This window comes from Rhipicephalus sanguineus, chromosome 8, assembly GCF_013339695.2.
Source record: "Rhipicephalus sanguineus isolate Rsan-2018 chromosome 8, BIME_Rsan_1.4, whole genome shotgun sequence".
Taxonomy (NCBI): domain Eukaryota; kingdom Metazoa; phylum Arthropoda; class Arachnida; order Ixodida; family Ixodidae; genus Rhipicephalus; species Rhipicephalus sanguineus.
In genome coordinates this window covers 106,047,488-106,070,342 of record NC_051183.1, presented here as the reverse complement: position 1 = coordinate 106,070,342, position 22,855 = coordinate 106,047,488, and positions in this window count along the sequence as shown.

The following is a 22,855-nucleotide window of genomic DNA, read 5'->3' as shown; positions in this document are numbered from 1 at the left end:
CAAGACGTGCCCATTCTGTCTTTTTGAGGTCACGTTTTCTGAATAAGTAAATGCATAGAAATAAGGGCCCACATTTTCGCTCTCCATCCCCGCAGGCAACGTTCGCATAACCAATTGGATAAGAAAGTTTGCCACGTGCTTCTCTTTTGAATGTTCCAACTAAATTCCCGGATATTCTTGGGCTGATACAGATTGCATCTCATTTATTGTTTTCAATACTTCTTTCTTCACCTAATCATGTTGCAGACGCCAAACCATGACGCATCGTAGCCAACACACGCCAGGACTGCAAGCAGAGCAGGGGTTACGCGAGACACATTTGATCGTCACCTTCTTCAGTCCAAGAAAGCATGGATGCGCATTCCGTGAAGATGCGCCTTAAAGTAGTTCAAACATTGGAGCGATGCGGCAAACCACAACGCTTTCTGTAGCCCCAATTTACTCTTTTGCACACCATCTGTTTCTGCCTTGTCTGTTTTTGCCACTTTGCCTTTTTTTGCTTTTCCAACATGCTAATTCATATATCTTGTGCTGCTGGTTTAGGTATGAATCGGCGCATAGCCGCAGCCTCTATCTGCAATTCTGTATATTTGCCCATGTCAGATCAGGCCACATGTTTCGCTCTCGGTCACCATTCCTAGCAGAGACTTGTCGAAAGTCCACACTTCTTTTGTTTGATTTCAGATATCCTGTTCCTCAATTTTTGTTGCTGCGCCGTTCCGGCGGCGATAATAGAAAACAAGCCTACGCCATGCTAAGAGTGTCACTCGGATAGACTGGCTGAATGCATACAGTTAGTACTAGATTGGGGATGTGTAACTAGCTCTTTGCGTTTAGTTTGATGGGCTCGGCCTCTCGGCATACACTGCTAGGGGTGTGATGACGGAAGCGCGGGGCACCGCATTACGATGGCGGCACACTGCAGTGGAATTGCTTCGCAAAACAGCCACTTGTTTGCAAGTACACGTGATCTGTGTTGGCTTTAAGGTAGTCTTGATTGCCTCAAAGATGCCGACGAGAATAAAGAAGCGTGCATTCGTGGCTGATGCAGTGGCGGTGTCCTTGCTACCTGTAGACGAATGTTGGCATTAGACGGACGAACACAAGAAAGTAAAACAGGAAACTGTGACGCATTCGACATTTCTCTACATCATGTAACCTACACTAATGAGCAAAGCAGTGCCTGTCCTGTATGTTACATCTCAAATTATTTTATCAGAAGGCGTGGACTTGCTAATAATTTTGAGAAGTGCAAGCGTACCTGCACAATATAAAAAAGTATGTCTGGAAAAAAGTACGCCCGGAAAAGCTTGCGAAGGAAATAAGGTCAGTTAGATTTCGCAAGGGGACGTGGTAATACACCTTTGCTCAGTGGCCTAGCCAGGGATTGGTACACCAGGCCCGTGCCCCCACCCGAAAAAAAAATTGTGGCTATGCCCCTGTCCTTGCTTGAATAATAGAAGTCTATAATAAAGAAAATACGTGAAAGGCCTAACAAAAAGCTCGTTCATTTTTCCGAACTGTGTCCGAGCGGATGTGCTCTGTGAAATCACAGGTTTAATTACATATACTAGATTATGTGGCCGACGTACATAAGTAGTGGCATATAGAAAGCCTAAGAATTAGAGAGTTCTCATCGTCATTTCAAATGCACGTATTTCCCGCTGCTTACAACAAAAGTGTTCTGGAAAATATAAAAAAATACCCTATACAAAATATATGGAAAGTTGTTGCCGTTGAAGAAAATTACACTACACCAAGCTACTGATACCGGTTATTTCTTCTAATATGCTTCCCTGTAAAAAGCTAGAAACGATCAAAGAGTAGGGCTTACAAATATTCCGTACCCGATGCAGCAATATCTCTTCCCCTGTTTTATCTAGACAGATAACAGTCAGCTTCACATTTCCGGCTATATTAGAACTTTACAGGAAAACAAGCCTGGTACCAGTTTTTCTCCTGTCATGATTATTTCATCGTACTCCGCAGTTCTGACAGCATAAAAGGTCGTAATGACTGCAGGCACAAACGCAAGATAAAAGAGACACACATGATTAAACGTAGTGTGTGTCTGCGTCAGCACATCCGGTCTTCTTTCTAATTGTGAATTCGTACCTAGAATTTAATTTTTGTCATTTTGGGCAGCACTGCGTTTGCCTGAAGTTAGTCAGGAGAATTTAGGCCGTGTTGGCGACGCATAGCGAAGTGTCACAGGTAGATTAATGTAGCTTTCATGCAGAAAACTGCTTCATATATTTAGATGAACATCCGTTGCGAAATTTCACCAAAACGTTTTCAGTTCCAAGTTAGAAAACAAGCGCGTTATCTTAACAAGAAATAATTGCCGCTTCCGACGTCTTGGTTATCTGTACACTCAGTTCACTAAGACATAAAAATACGCACCGTACAACACGCACCATGTCATACAGGAATTCGTATGACACGCTTATCTTGAATGAGCTCCGCCGAATGCTTATTGTGCATAAATAGAGTCTTCAGATGACGCATATTTGTGTCCTTGCGGCCACCACGCTAAATATCTGTGCAAAAACTATAACCTTCCCTTCGCCTAAAATAATCTAAACTATTTAGTATAAATATTACAACAGAAGGCGAATAAATATTGAAGGCCGAAGTCAGGACAGTCTCTATCGTACTGCTTGCATTTATGACAGGTCAATGAAGCGTGTGGCGTAGCAACGCATTAGTGCATTGTCTTTTGCGTGCTTTCATATCCTGGAAATGCTACACAACAATATATAGCACAAAAAATCTATTTCCTGAATAGCCGAACAATCAAGGTAATAAAGCATACCATTTAAATCATTCGAAATAAATATTTTGGGCACAGCATTACTTAATTCTTTGGTACTGAAACATTATGTATGTCATTCCTATAATTCAGTGTTTTTCCCACAGAATCCGTATATTTTCCTTATGTTTTCTGTAAATTTACTACATAGCTCCGTAAGGATCTTGCGGGAAAATATGCAACTATTATAATGACGTGCGAAAGATTTCACTAGATTTGTTACATAAGTGAAATGCGCTTAGCGATAATGCGAGACACGCATGAGAGATGACAATCATTGTTCTGGAACAAAAAAGCACCCTTTTTACTACTCTTTGGATTGCTATTGGTGGAAGCTCTCGCAGAGATTATTGAATACACACATACTTTACAGGAGTATAGGTTAATAATAACAATAATATCTGGGGTTTAACATTCCAAAACCACGATATGCTTATGAGCGACGCCATAGCGGAGGGCTCCGGAAATATGAACCACATGGGGTTCTTTAACGTGCACCTAAACCTGAGTACATGGGCCTCAAACATTGTCGCCTCCATCGAAAATGCAGCCGCAGCTTTGAACTTTAAAAGGAGAGATATTTGCGCTGTGAAACAGACAATTATATATATAGACGGCCGTACTGGCATAGTGTCTGTAGTTTCTCACTGCTGTGGCAATTTTCAAGTCAGGCAGACAAGCCGTATGGTTAATCCGGGATTAATGGAGCATAAAAGTCTTTAACCGGAAGTTCACCATGTAATCTTTTTTTTTTGGTGCAGTATCGAGATTTTAAATGGGCTCCCAAATTCAAATATTGCGCTGTTTGCTAAAGACACAGACACATTAAAAACATGTACAGCATGCCTTTTGGTAGTGTTAGCTCGTTCAAAGGGGTGTTTCACCATAACGCGGAGTGATTCCGAGTTTCGGGAAACACACGCCATCCTGCATAGCACCGCAGTCCAGCCAATAATGCTCTTGCGGTCACAGGTCTTTCCCACAAGCAGCTTCAAGAGGCAGCCACAAGAATATTAAGAACGCCGATGTCATTACGCTTGGACGGCCGGAACCTGCCTTGTGTTGGATTCTCCACAGCGCAGCGGAGCCACTTTTGGGCACGTTATAGCGCTCGGCGAGTAGTGTCGCTGTAATCACTGGAGGTGGAGCGAACGCTGGGAGCGGAGCCCGCAAAGCAGTGGCGCAACTCAAGCTCGTAAAGGAGTCATACACAGTACCTCTATTGCCGCCATGAATCAAGCGCCCCTGTTGATGTTTTTGGCAAGAAATTTTAGTATTATTCTTTTCTAGAGACATTTGTTTTTCAACCAATTCGTTGCTTCAGAAAAATCTCCAGACGTGCGTTGCAAATAACAGTAACCTGCCCAATTATTTATCTGTAATATTCGGTTAAAGCGCAAACAGCTGCACGAGAATGCTGTGAGTGCGCCCTTGTTGCTTTCGAGTGTTTAAATTTCCGTGCTTCAGGTTGAATGAAAGAGCTTGGCTGAAAGAGCGAAAACGCCCAGGAACATGCCTGTGGCAGACGCGATGGTCAGTTGTCAAAAAATAGATAGTGCGACAATCACGCTGTGGTTTGTTATGCCACCGCGAATTGCGCACATGCACTTGTGATCAGGGTGTCGGGACTGAACGAAAACCGAAAACGAAAAACGAAAAAAAAAAACGATATTTTCGACCGGAACAAAAACGTAAACGAAACTATATCTATTATTTTGTTCCCGAGTGAAACCGAATTTTTTTCTATCGTTTTTCGGTTCACGACAAAACTTCCTAATCCGGAGCAACTGAACTCATGCATTGTGAGCATATCTCAAGGTACAGTATTAGCGCGTACCTCAGGCAGGAGTTCCAAATCAAAGATACGTTGAAATTGCGCGAAAAACGAAAACAGTGGCAAACCGGGGATGTTTATAGTAACCCAAGTGGACTTTTTGCGTGCCTGTCACGCACGCCAGCGTAGAGAGGGCATTGTCGGCGCTGAAGTTTGTTACAGCGAAAGCTGTTATGAGATCACAACAGCTGATTTTGGCGCCATAGTTGTCCACCGCCGCCGGCGTTCGTGACCGCTGTCGTGTGATGTAAGAAAAAAATAAATGAGAAACAAATTTCTAGGATCGGATGGGATTTCAACCCGCGCGCTCACCGTGACAGTCGGGTCTTCCACCACAGTGCCACGCTGGTGCTTGTAACTCCTTCGCAAAAATAATCTATACAGGCGTCATGTCGGGCAAGATATCCTGTTAATATATGTAATCAAGCGTGGCAGAACAGTAAAATAACAACCAGTCATCACACAATGCTAATAGCGCAAAGAGTGTGTTGTTTAATGCTTCCAACAAGTGTTGCGGAGTTGCCCCACCAGAATTGGAATGACTCCGGAATCATTCCACATTCTCGCGACCCCGGAATGGAATGGGGACAACGCTTGGAGGAATGGAATGAGAATGGAATTACGTCTTTTTCCGAAAACAGAGCACGTTTTCGTCTACGTGCTGTTTTTCAATCTTCAAACCTTAGTAAGTGAGAGCCTCGAAATTAACAATAAAGCAGTATTTTTAAGATAGCTTGGCTCATTACAAGCACGGTACATTTATAAGGAACGTGCCTACTAGAAACCGAGGCGTAAATTAATGTATAAACAAATGCATTATCCCAGCAGATACCGAAGGGAGAAACAAGTTATCCCTGCGCTTTGGTTCCCATTGATACCCCCACACGAAAGTGACGAATACTCTATGCACAGCCTGATCTTTATCTCACGAGCAGTTTAGTATCTGACACACGTAAATACCCTTTGCGACAAGGAAGACATTGCATACCTGCGCACAGGCGAAAACAGAAAGTTCTCACCCCATCCATGCTTGCGAGGCGCGCTTGACAAGCGTGAGTGCTGACGAGCAGTGCGGTCCAGTGTTCCGTATTCGATACAAATGCACACGGTGCCCGAGCTGTGCACTGTTCCAGCTAATCCCAGCAGATCTAGAGGGTCTTATTCCCCATTAACCAAATCTTAGTTTTCTCTGTATCCACGACCGCTCCAGACGGGTAGCAATACTGCTTAGGCTTCTTGAATACTACATTTTTCAGCATAAATATACGCTATGTCGTCATTTTAGCATTAACACATTGAAGCATAAACAATATTAAAACACCACCATGCGTTCAAACATGCTGACCATGCAAATATTATAGGTAGCAGGAGAACTGCCCCTATGGGAATTAGTAGGGTGGTTGTACTGCACGAGATATGTCACCAAATTAAATCCCTCGACCTTGTTAACGTGTTTTGCGTACTTTTGCAGTTCTTAATGCATGTGATGACATCAGCTTTATGGGGCGTTCATTCTTAACTCGATAAAACTATGAAGGTGCCTTTCCTAGGTCGAGGAATTACAGGAATGGAATCGAAGTGCCCGGCCATTCCCAGAGTGCGAATGGGCTAATTTTTTTATCTCCGAGGAATTGAAAGGAATGGAATTGCGACAAGTTCTAATTCTCCGCAATGGAATTGAAATGAAATGCAGGCGCCCATTCCGCAACACTGCATCCCGCCCACTGCAAAGTGCTCAGCCCTAATTCTTTATCGTCATCAGTTGCAGCACAAAGTGCACATAATGCCTACAGCTGTGCAGCGTGTACCACGACACTCCGAAGAATGACGAAAAATGGCATAGTGGGTACTTCTCTACTTCAGAAAAATCGGTATGATTTATAGCGTAGTAGGTACCTTGCATGTGTACTTGCATTATTTTCCCAAGAGACTCTCCAACGGGCTCTACAAAGTCCGCTCTTCCAGCTATCTTTGTGACTGTGCTGCGTGTTCCGCGCAGGCCTGGCGACATTTTAATCAGAACAGCGGTCTCGCACATCAGAGTGTACACTCAATGACGTGTTGCTTCTGAGATCGTGCTCACTCCCTTGACACGAAGCACTTAGTCCATTAAAAAAATTCGTTTTTGTCTTTTTAGAAAATAAATACTATGACTTTGAAATTAATACTGGTTTGTGCTAGTTGGTAGTAATACATGGTACAGTTACTTCCTCTCCTCTCAAGAACGTCTTTTATCCTTGTCCCACTTTCCTAAGAGGAGGGCGTGTAACTACATCACAAATCCAGTGTTCTTTATGATTACCTTAACTTCAAATTTTTGTATGAAAAACCGTTACGAACCGTTACGGAACATTTCTTTTTCGTGCCGGAACAGAAATGGAACGGAACTTTTTGCGGTGGAACGAAACTAAAACCGAAACGAAAAACAATTCGTTCCCACAGCCTGCTTGTAATGCCATGCCGTGGCGCCTTCTTCTAGCAGTAGTGCGAACTCGCAACAAACTCGTGTTCACGAGATGTTCATGCCATCCTGACATAATCACAACTCACAAATTACACGATCCGCGTTTATGCAAGCTGCAAATAAAAAAAAATCGACAGATGTCACGCTCTGTTGAAATCGATGAAATGTTGAGCATCCAGAAACGAGCTGCATACCTCGCCTTGTTTTTCTTTGAGGCAACTGAAGTCATTCATTCATGCCAGGACGTCTAGTTCACTCATGTTCACACATGTTCGTCATGCATGCATGTATGTATGTACAATATATAGTCTGGGATACACGCTGCTTGATCTCTCATTTATGTTCGCCACGCACTTATTTCATGCCATACCAATTTTGGCGTATATCCAGCTAGCAAAATGGCGGGAAGCACACCAAGACCGTGTTCTGTGCATCATACCATGTCATGCTTGTCATAATTTGCATGTTAGGACCTACCATTTATGTTCCTCACACAGTCACGTCGCACAATACCAACCTTGGTGTATATCAAACTAACGAGCCAGCCACCAGCGCATTATGAGCATGGCACCTAAGTCATGCTGTACATGCACGTCGTGATTTTCATGTTACCACCTCTCATTTACCTTCGTCATACAGTCAGCTCGCGCAGTACCAATTTTGGTGTATACCAAGTCAGCGAAATGACCACGAGCGCACAACGAGCGTGGAATGTTGCATGTACATGGCATGTAGATGACTATTTTATGTTAGCATCTGTAAATAATATTCGTTATAGAAGCACGTCACGCAATACCAATTTTGGTGTAAATCAAGCTAGCGAATGGGCCGCAAGTGCATGAGCATGACATGTAAGTCATGTCGTACATGACATCCATGCCATGACATTCATGTTATAAGATGTCTTTATGTCCGTCACGCTGTCGTGTTATGCCTTACCAATTTTGGTATACCTCCCATTAACGAAACGGCAAGGAGAGCACAAAGTCGAAGACGCCGAGATAGATAGATAGATAGATAGATAGATAGATAGATAGATAGATAGATAGATAGATAGATAGATAGATAGATAGATAGATAGATAGATAGATAGATAGATAGATAGATAGATAGATAGATAAATAGATAGATAGATAGATAGATAGATAGATAGATAGATAGATAGATAGATAGATAGATAAGCTCAAAGCCAAAAAAGTTCGCTAAGAAATGCTCCGGAAATAACAAAAAATGAGAAAAAGACGTTCCCGAGTCTTTAAAATTACCTTTAACATACTATGACCGCATATTTCTAAGAGAGAGAGATAAACATTTTAATGAAGCTGGAGATGTTTGCCTGGCTGTTCGCCTGATATGCTACTCCAGGTGCTGGGTGACGATTATGATATATACAGTGATAACCACATAACACATACAGTCACACAAGTTTACAAAGTTTCGTTCAGGCTCGTGGCCCGCAAGAAATTCAACAGCAGCACCTGTGCGCTACGTGCCACGAAAGCATATTTCTAAATGAACCATCCGAACCATCTGCGTTGAGGGACGAGGTGAATATTCAACGTAATGATATTTTTCTCCTTTGAAACGAGAAACGCACAGATGAGACTTGCAGAAACGATTTTCCTTTGTATATCCTTCCCCACGAGTGCAAGCATAACTTTTCACATAGAGGGCAACAACAAACTGCATGAGCTGAAAGATGAGCTATTTCACTAATTTTTCTATGTTTGCGCTCCTCACTGTTTAAACTAATCGAAAATTGACCTCCATATGTCCTTACAGATTTTCATAAACCTGCCCAGGCTTCTAATGTTCTTGAATTGAGCTGGAAGGCTCGGTGGATTAAAATAATTGTCAACATGGGCGAACATTCGCCGCTGTTGTTCACCACAGAGCATGTAGTGAAAGAGAATTGCGGACTCCAATGGCAGGAAAGTAGAAAGGATCATTTCTTTTCTAGCAACCACCACAGATTCAGGCAATCCTTGTATAACTGTATTTTGAGGGATTTTTTAAATATAGCTTGGTTCCTCCCACTACAACATTTAAATCCCGCCACTGTTCTACTAACAACATACCACACGTGTGTACACACGAAAAGATTATGGTCATTTCATCTCTATGTGCCATTCCCCAACTCCAAAAGATCGCTTATCATCTTGAGTTTGAACGCTGTCTGAAAGGTGTACTGCAGGACCAAATAAAGTTCATTTCACCTTAACCCGATAACGTTAAGGAGCTGGTTTCTCAGAAATTTCAGCATCGGCGCCATTGTCGGTGACGGCACCGTTGGTTGTGTGCGAAAAATGATCACCTTGTCCGTGACCGAAAAAATCTAGATAGATGCACATAAAATAAAGAATAAAAACCTTCGGGTTTGAGTGAGAATCGAACGCTGGCTGTATGCATGACAAGCAGGTGTTCTGCAACAGCGCTATGCTATTTCTTGGAACTGCTTAATAATGAAAACACTGTATGGATGTCATGTTGTAGAATGATTGTGTTTAACGCATGTAATACTGCATGGCAGAAGCGTAGAATCGAGCCAGGTGTCAAAAGATCTGAATTGCACAAAGAGCGGGTGTCTTAAAGCCTCGGCCATTACAAAGCGCTCAGAGACCTTTGATCATTATCATGAGCAAAATCACCTATAAAGTGAACAGTTGCGTAGGATCCGTGTTGCCTTGCGGACGCATAGTGGGTCCTTCTCTGATTCGCAAAACGAATAATTATGGCGTTGTCGGCACTTGATAACTGTACTTGCAGTAAGCATTCTAGAATACTTCGAAACGGCTGATGTTTCGCGCGGAGTCGTTCGTTTCCTTACGGCATGGCTGAGGCATGCACTGAGAACCGAAGCGAGGCTAACCTCGCGTCGGTTCGAGGCAAGCGAGGCCAGATTAAGCTATCGCGTTCTACTCTTGAAGGCGAATCTCAAGTGTCCTCCAAGTTTTAAACGCATATATAGTGACACTTAACCATTCAGATTATGGAATAACCTGCCAAACAGCATCACTGAATTGCCCAAGCCTGACGCCGTCCATCACCAACTAATTGCACGTTTTCGCTGGGGTCGCCGGTTAACATAGCCAGAATTGTATATATTATGTATTGCGTAGTATTATGCATTCCTTTTGGTATTACGTGATAGATTATACGTTAAAATTTTATGTATGATGAGTAGTCGTTTGTTTTCTGTTATTTTTATTTATACCATTCCTTGTTTTCTATACGACGTCGTGATTGCAGCGGGCCGCTTCCACAATGCCCAATGAGCCTGGAAGGTATCGTATTTACTCGAATGTAACGCGAGTTTTTTTCCAATATTTTTCTGACTGAATTCAACCCTGGTCTTACAATATAATACCGAAATTACTAAAATTAAAGTAGTCTGAAAACGCAATGAATCACACAACTCTTTCCTTTTTGTTTGAGTTTTTTCTTGTGAGACGCATTTAAAAGTCACCTGTCAAGTTGCAATCATGGCGTCACAGTCAAGTAAATGCGGTATATAAAATAAATAAACGGGCCATTTTTAGAGCCTAATAAGTACATCAGACTACGAAATTGTGAATGCAACGAAGAAGGTAAGACATGCCGTTCGGGACATAATCATATTCTGCTGTTCGGTCCTGTTTCCTTGTCTGCTTGTATTGCTTGCTTTCATATAAATCACCGACAATTACCTAAACTTTCTGTCATTTTGACAGTGCTACGTTGCCGGAAAAGTGTTCACGATAAATAAAAGGGAGACGGGGGGCGCAGTGTGACAGGTAGATTAATGTGCATGTCATGCAAGAGCAGTTCTGTAGCTGTGCACAAGCACGGTCTACAATATTTTACGGAAATATTCCCTCCAGAGTGCGCGAACATTATGCCTCTTTCTCAACGTACCGCACAGCCGACGTCCGCTTGCCAGGTGCGTTTAGGAAAGCCTAGTTTGCAGCTGTACGCAATGCAGTTAGATAACTACGCACACCACAGCCTGTCGTGATGCACGTTGGTGCAATCGCACTTCCTTCGTACGAAAATTTCTGTGACACGCTCAACTACACTAAGCTATACTGTGCGCTTACCGCGAATGTTTAATATGTTTAGAGCATCGGAAGCTTGCATCCCTGCTAAGACCGCGACAGTGATCTGTTCGAGATCCATAACATTGCTTCAGCCATGAGCCCCGTTGCAAGACTGTTTAGTTTGGAACCGCGTGGAGCGAGACATTAATCATTGTATATCAGATAAATACTGATGCAATCTGAGTGCCGAAATGTTTTCGTTTTCTCTCGTACTCCTCGCACTTGCGACAGGAAAATAAGATGTTGGCGTAACGATGCATAAGTGTGTCATCATTAACACACATGCGTAAACCTGAGATGAAATTCAAGAAACGTTAGCATTAAAATTTATTTCTTGATAGGTGAAGAAGCGCAAACATATGAGAACAATATGTCAGTGCAGAACAAGTGACTTCAGGCACCGAATCCTCTAAGATAGCGCTGCACAACTCTTTTCTACATAAGCGTCATCTATTGATGTTTCTTTTCCCTAAATGTTTCCCACTTCATTCCCAAGAATCGTCCTTTTGTTTATTTAATGGCCACATTCGTTTATTCATGTCGTAAACATACCAAATAACATTGTACTAAATAGTTGCTGTGTGCGAGAGCGGAGAGAGGTCATTTTAAATGCAGTTTACACGTCACTGCCGATGCCATAGTGTGTGAATGCGTTCGTCATCACTTGGCCGTTAACAAAGGATGTGAACAACCGCTAGAGCGTGTAGTTTGTATTGACATTTCTGCAATGTAGAAATGGCTGCTATTGTTGGTGCACAGCAGTGGAGCCTAGCTGTAATCAGCCCTTCGCTATGCCTGGTGGTGTAGTCTCTCATGGAGGTGTCAGCAAAAGAAAATTGCTTTAAATTAAAGGGGTACTGACACAAAATTGCGCGGCTGAGATAGCCTGCTGGATCGATTCCCGTGTACGTGCGTGTACCATCTGCAAAATATGGACAGCGAATAAAGCTTGGAAGGTATTTTATATGAATTTTGAAGTTCGCGAGCGCGATCCAGCATTATAGGCCGCACCTGTTGCATTGACGCCCTGGAGGTGACCCGAGGTGACCCCCCTTCTACCCCTACGTAACCGTTGCAGCCGGTACAAGTTATGATGACGTCGTAGCCGCCATTTCTGTTTTGACGCGCTTCCCGACGAATCGCTCCTCGCCAGCGGGTCAAACCTGAAGTGATTCGCCACGTCGAAAATTCCTTCCATCCCCGCCGCAAGAAAATCGTCGCCATCGGACGACGATGAGCCCGACGACTACAGGCCGCGCGGAAATGCGTCACTGTTCTGTGTACTCACGTGACCGAGCGTTTCACTCGCTAGGTGGTTACAGTTGCACCCGGCGGCTTGTCGTTTTTGGAGCTCTGTCAAACCGAAACTGAGGTTGTGTCGGTAATGAGGAGCTTGTAATTAATTATCTGTCGCGCGCTGCAGCAAGCGATGTGCCATGTTGTGTCTAACAGGCCCACAGCAACACATTAATTGCTTCACCAGTTGGTACATTTTAATGTACACCTAATGCGAGTCGCAAGAGGATTTTTTCACATAGCCGTCCGGCTGACGCGGACGCCGTGATCGACACCAAGCCCCCGACATGGAGCTTACAAGCGCAACGGCATAAACAATGAGCTATAGCTCTGGCTGGGCTTATAAGCAGTGTTAGGGTTTCGTATAAGTTGTCAAGGAATATTGTTATTATTGAGTCAAATATTTTGTTCAAATATTGCAATTATTTGAATGCATCTTAGCATGCATCTATAAATGCATGCTAAGATGCATTATTGTTGTAAACCAATTTATGCATGCCAGATGCATAAATTGTGTTATTATGTTAAGCCTAAACATCAGCTGCAGAAATCATGGCCATTCAGGTCAAATTGCCCCCACCGCTGTGTTTATGACAGCTGGTTTGTTTCAGATATCGTAAGTTCGAAAGATGAAAAGATATTCGCTGATAACTTACTGTGTTGAGTTCACGAGGTACAACAGTTAACTTATCAGTTACCTCGTTTATCTGAGTCAACATAGCTATAGCTTCAGCGAGGTATTTATAGTGTGTGCTGAATACATAATATTAATGCGAAATCGAAGGAGGCATGGACCTGGGCGAAATGCGCAAGTATGTCGTGTTAGAGGTCCACCTATTACAATTCGCTGAGCGATAACTATCGATCACAATTCATCACAGCATCAACAAAGTGTGCAGCTCCGTACCTCCATGTGTTGCCTTACGGAAACGTAGTGGGTACTTCGCTACTTTCTAATAATACAGTGCAGTGATGACGTAGTTGGCACTTCGCAACTGTAATTACAGCAGGCGCTCTAGGAGAGTTTACAACAGCCATTGTTACGCTCACAGAATTTCCTTTCCTCGAAGCATGCTTGAGGAGTCCAACGAGAACCGAAGCATGTCGTGCGAATAAGAAGGAGATTTCAAAGCGGCCCGATTCTTCAAGTTTGCGCGTTAGCACCCTTTTCTATGCGCTTGAAATTTATAATTAGCTATGCTCACGATTTATTTATTTATTTATGTGTCTATTTATTTATTTATTTATTTATTCGGTTAGTTAGCTAGTTAAATGCTCTCAAGACCGTTCGTGGCGTTACAGAGACGAGTGGTGTTACAAGTTTAAAATGGCAGTCTTGAATGACGCATGATTAGGATTGCAGGCGATGTAATCATGGAGGTCATTCCAATTAGATGAAGTCTTATCACGCAGGAGTGGAAGTACACGTTGTTATGGCAAACTGGCGCTTCAATTTTGAAGTTAGGGCCAACGCAAGATGCAAGGAAAGAAGGTGGCGAGAGAAATGTGTGCTTTATTTCAGGTTTCATGAAGAATTTTTCGCGAAAGGCTCATAGCGGGCCAGCTTGCCTTGCTCCTGTAAGAAAGGTTAGGGAGGCCTAGAGAAGTTTTTATTGAAGTGATACGTTCAGGACGGGAGCAATTAGCAACATTGGAAATAACTGTGCAATTGTGAATGGCTTCTAGTGCGTTAATAAGAGTATTAGAATGAGGATCCCAGATTGAAATGGTGTATTCGAATTTAGACCTGGCTAGTGTTTTAAAAAAGAAGTTTAAATGGAACAGGAGCGAATGCGAAGTTACGACGCAAGAAGCCGGGAGTGCGGTTTGCTTTGTTAATCAGATAGGTAATATAACTATTCATATTAACTATCATATTTAGGCATACCTTCTCGGCAAAAATTAGCCCCGTCTATTTTGAAATCTAGCCCCGCCATTATTCCAATGTACCGACCTAAACCAACCTCTGTGTCCCATTAAAACAATGTTCGTGCTTGGTGCATTCTCAGGAAACCGCTAGAATAGGCTCATCTCCCTTAGCGTGCCTAAACCTTAACTCAAAACTACAGGTATGTACAGTTCAATATGATTCATTACCTACATTGTTGTGCGGCATATTTCTGGCTTCCAGCTCCTGGAGAACATGCGACCAGCTGGATGTAGATCATGTGACCATGATACTGGCACGTCGTCGTGAAAAGACAAGCTACGAGTAATTCACACTAAAAGCTTACCGAGTAATTAGATATCGGCGGAGTGCGTAGTCTTTTATAAAGTAGTCGTCGAACATTCCAGTGTTATCGCTGGTGATCGCTTAAGCTCTCAAATAAAACTGACCATACGCGTGCTGCGCGTAATCTTTATAGAATTATCTCAAATAATCGCGAAGCTTCTCAAGCTTTCTGGCGCTGTCTGCACCGAGCGTTGCTAACAGTTTTCGGGGCTGAAACCCGAATACATCAAAATAACGTTTATAAACACGGCTGCAATTGCCTCCTCCAAAAATGCATCGCCCCGATGCTTAAAATAGAACATGAAAGTGAAACAAATGCATGTAATACGAAATAAGAATAATAAACTTAGCAAAAGCTCGAGTACTCAGGTTCCTTAACGAGCGTAGAATGGTTTAAGGCGCACCAAATGCACGACCTCGGTGCGCGCCTGGTGCCTCTGATGGATCGTGATGCCGTCGAGGACAACCTTGTAGTCGAGCGCTCCGAGACCCCGAAGTACCCTGAATGATCCGATGTATCGTCGCAGAAGCTTCTCACTGACGCTCGGACAGCCAGTCGGACTGTGGATGGTGGGCCGTGATCCGGAGGTGCCTGTCTGGCGGTATCCCAAGATCGCCTGTGTTAGGTCAGCAGTAAAGGTTGTAGCGCACTCGCGCTGGGTTACAAGAATACGACCGGGAAAAGACCACGACGACGAAGCTATCAGCACGAGACGCTCACGCGTGTTTATGTTCGCGTCTGTGTAAAATGGTTCGAGACGAAATATATATTTTGTGGTCGCACAGCATCGACATATGTCTGCCTGTTCCCACAAATTGGTGACCCGCACTTAAACGAAGTGGTACCTGTGTCGGCGATGAAGACCGCTGGAGCGGCATGACGAAGGACGATGTTCCCAACGAAGAACTTGATACCTCCGTTGGACTGCCTTTGGGTAGGGCAGTTGCATCGCCGTAGTGGGTTAGTTGAGTTGAATAAGATTTATTTGCCCAATGGTTGTGACTGTGCCCGGGGTTAGGCTGCTCTTCGGCGTAGCAGATGGCTTTCCTCTGGTTCCTTAGTCATTCCGCTACGACTTCGGTTGCCGCAAACACGGAGGCGGTGGTGGTGGCAATATGGCCCGCTCGCGCTGGCGGCACGGCGACTCGCCGTTTGCACTTGCCGTTTTCAGGCTGCCGTGCACAAGCGGTTTCGTTCGCGCCGTTCTTTACTGTTCGGCGAATACGTCCGACACTAGGGGTGTGCGAATATTCAAAATTTCGAACATTTTTCAAAATAGTGTTTGCTATTTGATTCGATTCGCACTGGAATTTTACTATTCGATCTATTCGAACTTCCCAAAACAAATACATTCAACGTCCGATTGAAAGTTTGAAAGCGACCCCTTCAGCTTTTTAATATGCTTCACCTTATTACACTCATATTGCGGCAAAGCTGCCTTTTAAGCCCCGTTACGGTCGAACTTAGCCAAGAGACAGTGAACGTCCGATTGAAAGTAGTCCCTGGATTTTCAAAATGCGTCACCTCATTACACCTCCGTATTGCGGAAAAGCTGCCTTTCAAGCTCTGCTACGGTCGCAAACGTATTAACTCAAGAAAACGCTGGTTCCAACATGGAGATGAAATATTTGTCAGGGTTGAAGGCGCTATTCATCTACTTTTGGACCTGAAATTTGGGCAGGAAGTCCGGCAAATCGGACGCCGGAGTTTATTAGCATTCAAAATTTCAGATTTTCTTGTATGTCAATGTATACGAGGGAAATTTGGAACTCCGGATTTGAAGGGAGCACGCACTTGACCGCCACATCATTTGGACTTCCACAGAAGTTGAAAGAGGAGGGGAGGTTGAGGAAATGGCCTGTTTGCCTGGCACATGTAAAATGTCGTCGGCAACACATTGGTTGCACCAAATCATGCACATAAATACAACTCGGCCTCTACATTGCCTCATTATTGATAAGACAACTATGAAACACCACCCCACCAACGCTTCATCAACCTTGCGAAAAGAAGAAACACTTTCTCGTTGCTATCTCATAAGAATATGCTTAGGAATCCTCTCCAACTTCTTTTTTTCTGCAATTTCGCTTCGAAGTATTCCAGAAATATTCTTGAAATTTACGAGAAAAATTCGAAACGTGTTTGATTCCATTCGCCCTCACACTTCAATATTCGAATTCGCTTCGCACCCAAAATTTTGCTATTTGCACAGCTCTATCCGAGACCCATTTTCGCGACGTTCTGCAGCCGCCAGAGAGCAACGTGGCCAATCAGCGACGGAGGAGCTACATTGGAGCGCCCCGTCGTCTGATTTCGGCTTTCCCACGTCATCTGCGACTGCCGCGGGACGCTTCGAGCTGCTTGTATTTGGGTCCGCGTTTTTCACGCTAGAAGTGCAGATGTCGTGCGTGTCATTGCCAAGCATGGTTCCAGCAACGAAACGAGCGTTTTAGTATGTCCGGTATTAAAAAAATCATCGCGTAAAACCAAATAACGCGCCCCAAGCTGGTGCCAGGTCAAGTGGCACCAACTATGGAGGACTAGAAACAACTAACAAACACATAATTTATGCCGTCCGAGATTTCGGAAGCGCTCATCTCGAGTCGCTCAGCCTACAGCATCGATTGTTTGAGTCTATCTCCAAAAAACGGTGCCGAATCGGGACGAATACATTGCTGTCGATCCCTAAGGACATGAATCTAAAGCAAATGGAAGCATCAGTTCGTAGCTTACAGGCTACAGGGTGCACGGAGGCCACTTGATAGATTCGTGGTGGTGGCCGACAACTGCTTCTTCAGGCCGCCATTTTTTCGGAGGCGGGAGTGCCTCGCTGGCGAACCTTGCCATGCACGTTAGACAGCTTTCGCCGCGGCCTGCGGTGGCCGACGTTCCACGGCACCGCGCCGTTACGGCAGGCTTGCTGCTGGCGAGAACGGTCCAATAGCTGCGGCGGTGGAGCCGATGACCTCTACCGCCATTCCTTTGCCGAGGTCATTCACACCGACAGCGTCGCGGCGGGTAAGCTGCCTCGCGACGGCGTGGGCGACGGCTGTGGTTGGCGTGCGATCCACCTTCCTCGGATAACCAGCCTTTGGAGGTAGTTGGTAGCTTTGTTATTATCACAAGTCGACGTTGGGAACAGCCGCACTAGGTGCATCCCGATTTGCTGAGACGGTCACCGAGGGCGCTCGATCTGCTAAAGAAAGCTTGCAGGTCTTGTTGGCGTTTTGTTGCGTCGCTGACACTCTCAGCATCTCCTTACGTAGCGAGCGACGTCGGGGGCAAGGTGCGGCAAATAACACGTTTCATCTATTCTTGTGACCGTGTGGGAGACATCGAGGTGTCGTGATGTCGGATAGTCGTGCAAAGCTTCGTGGGCTTCTTGTCTCAATTCTGAAGTCACCATGAGAATGTACATGACTCGAAGTGGCGAGAAGTTCTTCGTAGGCAGAACGCCGTTTCGCAACGAGTTTTGGAACAATCGTGGTCCTGCGCTCAAGGTATTCCTGCGGCGGTGGTCCTGCGCTCGAGGAGTCCCGCGGCGGTGGTTGAACAGGGGCACGATACAAACAGTCGGCGTCAGAGTGCTTTCGTCCGGACTTGTAAACGACCGTGATGCCAAATTTCTGTACTTGCAGACTCCACCGCGCAAGGCTACCTGAAAGGTCCTTCACGTCAGCTACCCCAACACGAGCCGTGGTGGTCTCTCAGAACGTTCAGAGGCCTGCCAAAAAGATAGACACGAAACTTTCATGTAGCGCAGATGATGGCAAGCTCCTTTTCTGTTGTGGAATAGTTGGCTTCCACCTTAGATAGCGACCAGCTTGCATAACTGAAAACCCTTAGTCCCTCAGTACTCTGCGAAAGGACGGCTCCGAATACTACGTTGCTTGCGTTAATGTGCATTTTAGTGTCGGCGTATCCGTCGAATTGCACATTGACGGATGCGACTGCAAGCGTCATTTCGCTTCTTGAAATGCTTTGACCTGTGTCGTTTCCCACTTGAATTCCACGTCGAGTTTCTGGGAGGTAAGTTAGCGACTCGACAATCCGTTACTAGCCCTTGACGAAGCCTGAGTAATAGGCGCACAAGCCGCAAAATCGGCGTACGGCCTTCTTGTCGGTGGGCAGCTGGAAGGCAGCGATGGTCGCTGTTTTCCGTGGATCGAGGTGACCTTCAAACTTGGTAATCACGTGAACGAAGAGCAAGAGCTCCTCGTACACGTACGCAAAGCTGCACTTTTCTATCTTCAGTGCGAGTCCGGAAATCTTGATTCCTTGAAGTACAGCTTAAATGCGCCGGAGGTGCTGGTCGATGGTCAGGCTGTGGCGATGGGCGACGTCGAATGCCGGCGAAGTTTCGGCCTCAATAGCCAAATTGCGAACCCGACACGACCACTGGGATCAGAGGTTTTTTTTTTTGATGACAAGTAGACGCTGTCGTTGCCGTTGCGCGATAGTTGGCGAAGTACCTTAAGGCCAAGGCATGTGCATCCGTCCGTTTGGCGGCGTCTGTGCTTAGACACCTACTCGCCTACTCATCATGATTCACTTTATGGAGATGCGCCGTTTCAACAATTGGTTTAACAACCGACTAATATCAATCATAATTGTGACAGAACAAAAATGAATCACCTGCAAGTACAAACTCTTTATACTAGTCAGTGACTTCAACGTACACATTATGGACCTCAGGACCTAGCTTTGTCGCCGACTTTCACTGTCCGCTGTCACGGTATATAGGAAACCGTAGCTACACTCCAAACATGTGTTTATGTGAATAAATAAAAAGATTGTTGATCCCTCCTTCATAGGAATCGGAATAACACGAAAGTAAAGCGTGCCCTTACAGAAGTAACTGAATGTTTACAGAAGTAACTGAATTTATATAAGAGAGTTTGCACAATGTACATTGATGTCTGGCAGCTATAGCACCGTTTACCCTGTACTTAGCTTTAGGTGCACGTTAATGAACCTCAGGTGGTCGAAATTTCCGGAACCGTCCACTACGGCGTCCCTCATAATCACATCTTGGATTTGGGACGTTAAGCACCAGATATTATTATTATTATTATAGCACCGTTTAACGTGGATGCACACACTTTGATGATTGGCGGTACATCTACATCCCGACGACTAACGTCCATGTTAAATGATTAAACAAACCCTTGTTGTAGCTGTAGTAGTTAACGGTGAAAGCGTAATCAGAGAACGAGGTGTGATAGCCAGAAGAGCGTCGCATATTGGACGCTGAACTTAGTCGCCATCCCGCGGCATGTTAAAATGTGATTGAACACCATGGCCGAACTAGAGGGAAACGCAGAGCGCGTCCTGCCGCCCCGGCAGCACAGCCGCGATTTTTCTCGGGGCGAGCGCGTCAGCGGTGAACGCGGTGCCACAGCCAGGTGAGGCAGGCGGGCGCCGCAGAACTATTTTTGGTTTGGATTAGCGTTATGCTATGAGCAAGGCCGACGCTTTTACGACACTTGGTCTAAGATCACCACCTCGCGGTGTGCTAAGGCATTGACAAAATTGAACTTATATTGAAAACGCGCCGAAAGGGACGGACGTGTACCGCGTTGCAGGTGCTAATCGCGGAGGCCACAGTAATGACGAATTACTTTACCGCTCCGAGAAGGCAACAACACCCCGCTGACCGCGGAGTGGTAGATATAAAAGGCGCGTTTGTAAAGCCTCTAGAGTCTGCCGCCGTGGCGCAGTGTAGCGTGCCCGGCATCTGTTGCGGACCGAGCAGTCGTGGGTTCGATGCCCATTGACGGAACTTATTTTCTTTGACATCTGATCCTGTAAATTTTTTCTACGTCATTTCCGTGCCGGAAATACGTCACTGAAGTCTTGGTGGACCTCGGCATAAAACACTTTCGTTTTAAAATGTTTACAATATACGAACATCAGTCATAAATGTGACACAACAATATAAAACACCTACAAGCACAAACCATTTATACTAGCCGGAGACTTCAGCGTAGACATTATGGACCTTAGGACCTAGCTGTGTCGTCGACTCCATATGTAACTTTATGTCACTGTATGTCACTCAAGTGACACTTTGTGAGGCAACGCTCGGGTAACGTACGGTCACTCACCCACAGCTAGGCACAAGTTCGCCCACTCGTCATGATTGACTTTGTGGAGATGCGTGTTTTTTGAATAGAAGTAGAGGCTGTCGTGGAGCGATAGTTGGTATTGGTGTCTACTTTCATGATCTTGTCGGCCAACGCGGCAAGTCCGGTGAGGTCAGTGGTAGAAGGTGTCGCCAGAACCATCGACACGTTAGCCGGTTGTCGTTGTAAAAACAGCTCGCATAACAGCGCGTCGTCGGTGGATCTCGCGTTGTGTCCGACCAGCTGTCTCATTCGGTGAAGAAGTTGACAGGGACGTTGGTCACCAAGCTCTTCAGCAGACAGAATCTGCTGGCTGCGAGAACGCTGTCAAACTCCTGTGCGCAGTGGCAGGGTCGTCTTCATATTGCCATAGGCCTTCCCAGACAGCGGGGTGCTCAGTAGATCAGTTATTTCCTCAATGACGGCGGCTGAGAATTCCGCAACAGCGTAGTGGAACATCGAAACTTGCTAGCGAATACCAGCAACTCGAAATTGTGATTCCGCCTAAAGAAATTACGCCGACGGATGGCCACAATCACGTCCGGGTCACCAAACAACGGTGTCCGGCTCGATATCTCACTCATAAGACCGAGAGTTCGTCGATCTGCGAGGTCACCCATCGCCACAAGGTTAAACACAACTACGGTGCCCACGTAGACGAGGCAATAGACGAGGCAGTAGACGTCCAAGTAGACGAGGTGGCACTTCAAGCCTCATGCTGTAAGGCTTTGCTGGAAGGATTTGCGGGTTTAGGAAATATTGTCAACACGGGCGTAGAGTCGCCGCTGTCCTTCACCCCAAAGCTTACCGAATAGCTTACACCAATGGCAGGAAAGTAGAAACGGTCATTCCTTTTCTCGCAACCACCACGGATTTCAGGCACTCCATCTAGGGCTGTATTTTTGAGGTGTTTTTCATCTAGCTAGGTGTCTCCCACTACAACAACATTCAAATCCCTCCTGAGGCCACAAAAAATTTCCTACAGAGATACTGACGGAGGACGAAATGATGTTCATTGAAATGATTGGCAAAAATAGTTATAGCAGAAATGCACAGGATCTATTGCAGCGTCTGAGACGTTTGACTTTGAATGATTGCAAAAGAGGGTCACCCCACTAGAATTCATCCGAAATAGCGTAGTACGGTTCATATCGAGACACATTAAGTACCATTCAAATGTCACGCAGTTGAAACGGATGTTGAGCTACAATGATTACGTAAACGCAAGCGCCGTGGCCCTGCTCTGCTAACATTATTCCACAAGTGTGTACACAAGTGTAGATTATGCTAATTTCGTCTCTATGTCTCACCGCACACCTTTACGAGATATCAAAACAATTCGAGCTTTACACGCTTATACAGGGTGGTTCAAGAAATGTGTCCGAAAATCCTCTAAAATCAGGGAAATGCGATATTTGCTCGCTGCCTTTACAACTGCTACTTCTGTAGCGACAGGCATATCGAGACAGTTAAAGGCATCATTTGGGACAGTAATTAGGAAATTTATGTTAATTGACTTTTTAATTAATCGAGTTAGGCGGTTATGTCAAATGGGAGAATTGAAGTTCTTTATGCGAAGAACCCATCGCAGCTTTGAGATAAAGAAAAAGCGACCTCTATTATTTATTGGAGCGTAATGAAATTCAACAAATTTCAACGGAGAAACCGAAACCGAAGCACCGATGAGGGCAACAAGCCGACGACCAGAATGACGTGACTGTTCAAGACAACGACTACAGAGGTGAAGTTCTTCAGCGTTCGTTAATGTATGTGCGCCATGCGTGCTATAATAGCAAGCGCCGCCCGCACACCAGCGCAACGAAGTCGGTTGATGCTCGATATAACGACGCTCACTCATTCTGGACGTCTCTAAAGAATATGGCAGTTGAGCGCTCCCGCGTTTCGGTTTCGGTTCGCCGCTGCATTTGGTTCAATTTCATTACTTCGCCATTATTACTAGAGGCCGCTTTTTCGAAACCTCAAAGCTGCAATGGGTTCTTCGCATGAATGACTT